The sequence below is a fragment of the Dermacentor silvarum genome, chromosome 8 (assembly GCF_013339745.2).
Source record: "Dermacentor silvarum isolate Dsil-2018 chromosome 8, BIME_Dsil_1.4, whole genome shotgun sequence".
Taxonomy (NCBI): Eukaryota; Metazoa; Arthropoda; class Arachnida; order Ixodida; family Ixodidae; genus Dermacentor; species Dermacentor silvarum.
In genome coordinates, this window is record NC_051161.1 from 122,300,728 (window position 1) to 122,304,701 (window position 3,974).

Consider the following 3,974-nt stretch of genomic DNA (forward strand, 5'->3'; position numbering starts at 1 on the left):
CCTTGCGGTCGTGTCACTGTGTTTGCCGATGCAATAATCATTTTATTAAAATTGCGAAAGTGTGTGCAAAGTAAGGGTATGGAGATTAAGCTCTTATACAGGGTGTTTCACTTGGGCCAAACTTAAAAAATATGCAAATGTTACGTATAGCTGAACCGAACCAAGGTAATGTTTGCTGTAGCTTGGAGATACTCAGATTATTTTTGTATTCCGCCTAATCACATTAGTCAATGAATTAATCATGCAACTTCTCAAATGTAATTAGATGAAAAGTGTCTATGAAAAAATTGTAAGCAACACGAAAAACTCCCGATATAGCTCTCTGTGGCTGAATACGTGCTAGATCTAAAGTGTTTTTCCGAGCGTGAAAGAAGCCCGCGAATTCACGCATAATCGCCGCGCGACTGGACGCTCTAGGCACTTTGCGTGTACTCGCGGGCATATTTCACGCTCAGAAAAACTTTTATGTAGCACGTATTGAGCAACAGAAAGCTGCATCGGGAGTTTCCCATGTTTCTCTAGTTTTCTCATTGACACTTTTCATCTAATTATACCATTTGAGAAGTTGATTCAGTATGTAAAAAAAAAAAAAAAATCTGAGTTTCTCCAAGCGACGGCAAACAACATTACCTTGGTTCTGTCCAGCTATGTAGCATTTGCATATTTTTAAAGTTTGTAAATGTAAAAAAAATGTATGCATGTAAAAAAAAAATCACCTACTAATGAGAAATTTGAGCGCAGCTCGGTGCGCGTTTTCATTTCGCGATATATTAGTTGGCGCGGACATTCTGACTCGCGCGGCACTTTCCAACCGGAGCGCGAAGTGTGGCGCTACTGCCTCGCTAATCGGGAGATCGCGCGTGGACGTGACGCGTGGGCGCGATTTACAGCAGCCGCCGCAGACCTACCTCCGCTCGTGTAGCGCTTCCGTGAACAGACGATGTACGCGCTCTACCCGGGCGCCATCTCGCAGACATCGCCGCCGTCAAGTCCGTCTTGCGCGGAACTGCGCTTTTCTTCTCGCTATACCCTCCTTTTCCGCTTTCATCCTCGTGCTCTCTTTGCTATCGCCGTCTTTCCTCTCCCGCTGCGCTCGGCGTTCGCTTTCATTCTTCACTGCGCTCGTTCGCTCGGTTACGAGAGACAACGCCGACGCTCGCTGCAGAAACGGGCGCCTAAGTGAGTGAGTGAGACAACTTTAATAAATATCCGGCAAATTGATGGCCTGAGTTTAGGCCGCGCCGGGGGCAGCAGAGAGACCCTGTCTCTCGGTAGCTTCCCCGACTTGCTGGATGGCCCAAAGTCTAAGAGCTCCAAAACTGTTAGAAGTATTGAAGATTCAGCATCAACTGTCAAACACTTGACCTCGCTTTGCTCTGTCGGTCATCAGTGAGGTCACGGAACTTTTGCTCCGTGGGCGAGGTATAGTGCATTGAAATCGCTCGCGTCGTGCGCTGTAAATTATGAATGTGTTCCAACTAACTCAGTTTTCTATTCTTATTCAAACAGAGTTTAGTAGATCGTGTACTGGTATAAAGTTCTTGAAGAGCATTCCCCCAGGGATTGAAAACAGACAAGCGCGGCGCGTACATCAAGCGCTTACGATCGTGCCTGTTTTTGCGCCGAGCAGCTGAAATTTCAAACAGAAGCTCGTGCCATCTCTCTCTCGAGGGATCCCCGCTTCCTGCTAGAGACTAACTAATAAGTTAAACGCGTAAACGAAGACGGAACGACAATAAACAGACAATTACGCTTACTTCCAACTGAGTTTAATGTGGGAAATTGAAGATATTGTAACGGAAGGCTAGGAGGAAAGAGAAGAAGAAGATCGAGAGACACATTAATTCGAATTAAAAAATTAAATTATGGGGTTTTACGTGCCAAAACCAGTTCTGATTATGAGGCACGCCGTAGTGGGGGACTCCGGAAATTTAGACCACCTGGGGTTCTTTAACGTGCACCTAAATGTAAGTACACGGGTGTTTTCGCATTTCGCCCCCATCGAAATGCGGCCGCCGTGGCCGGGATTCGATCCCGCGACCTCGTGCTCAGCAGCCCAACATTAATTCGAATCGACTGCCTTCCTAAAATAGTCAATTATAAAAGTAATTAGAACACCAAGCAGAATTCATCTTCCTTTTTTCTTTCTTTTTATCGTTTTCTAATTTTTTTAAAAATCCATTTTCTCCGAACCGCCCAATTCTTGGCTGATCCCCCACGGTGGGTATGTGCCATTTGTACTGTGGATCATCATCATCATCATCATCAACTGGCTGCTGCGTGTTGTTGCTGGTCAGCCATCTTGACCACGCTAACCCTACTTGTGTATATATTGTAAATACATCCAGTCTATACTCCCAACATCCCTGTAACAATATTTATACATGTTGCTCGAAAGCAGTTTTACAAAATAACGGAGAAAATCGCTTGTCGTCTGGTCCTTGTTAGCGTTTTGAACTTATTAGACTGTGGAATACTAGCTAGCCCAAACTGCCATCCTGCTAGAGTCAAGGTCACGGTTGACAAGGCCACACGCACAAACTCGACATCAGATTATGGTCAGACGCACTGCCTGCAATGTCACCAATTATGGAACGTGACTTCGGTGAGTTATCCAATGCAAGAACACGTGAGGGACCCGCCCGCAGGGTATCGAACTGGAACTGAACCGAAATCAAACACAAACAAATAAAAAGGACCATAATTTTCGTGCGAAGCGGAACTGAACCGGAATAACGGTTTGCCGTTTAGGTTGGCCACTATCTCTGGCGCTTTTCATACATGCATTGCTGGCCCTTGTGGCTAAACATGCTACCTCATTTACAATCGCACACGAACTTCCCGTGCTTTTAGAAGTGACAGCACCGTTCGTACTGTTTTCTACGTGGCGCACTGCAGGAGGCAGTCATGTTGGCAATACACTCCTTAACGCTTGAATTTGGTGACCGTCAGATAGCTCTGTTAAAGGGCCCCTCACCAGTTCTCGCCATTTTGAGCTGACAAGCGCAGTGCTAACGATCGTGTCTAGTAACAACTTTATTTATCCTTTTTACAAGGAAAGGGACAGCGGGGTAGAGGGGGAAAAGGGGTCTACTCGAGGTTGTCCTCCGCTACCCTCTCAGCCCACCCCAGGATGGCCTCCTGAACGTCGGGCCTGGAGCTGCGCAAGGCAGCCCCCCACTGCTCCTCACTAGTAATTAAATCATTAAGGGGAGGGGGTAATGAGTGTTGAGGGCATCCCCACATTATGTGGTCGAGATTGGTCTTGGCCGCTGAGCAGAAGCGGCAGGCCGGGGAAGGGTAGAGAGAAGGGTGAATGATGTGTACAAAGTGAAGGGACGGAAATGTGTGAGTCTGTAGCTGCCGCCACAGGATCTCGCGTTTACGTGGAGAATTACGTGCCAAGGGAGGAAATGTCAGACGATCGAGTGTATAATGTGCACAGATGTCGTGGAATGTGAGAAGGCGATCTCGTGCAGAAAACGGCCTCTCGAAAGCAACGATTTGCGAATCACCTAATGCCCGCGCCCGGTCCGTTAATCCTCGGGCGCTGGCGTGAGCCACCTCGTTGCCGGCGAGACCCGCGTGTGCTGGGGTCCAAATCAGGCCTACGTCTTGTGTGGGAGGGCGAGAGAGGGTTAGGGAAAGGGCTTGCCTTGACACCCTGCCCACTCCGAAATTGCTGATGGCTATTTTTGAGTCGCTGACAATGACGGAGGAATTTGGAATAGTGAAAGCCAGGGCTATGGCCGACTCCTCCGCCTCCTCCGGAGAAGAAGCATAGACAGAGGCGGCCGTAGCTAACTGGCCATGCGAATTTATTACTGAGAGGGCATATTTGGAGCCAGTGCTATATTTGGCAGCGTCAACAGAGCACGTCGGTTGAACTGGAGAATTTTCTGTGTAGGGCCTTGGCCCTTTGCCTCCTAGCTGCGTGGGATGTGATGTATAGGGTGCATGTTTTTAGGGAGTGG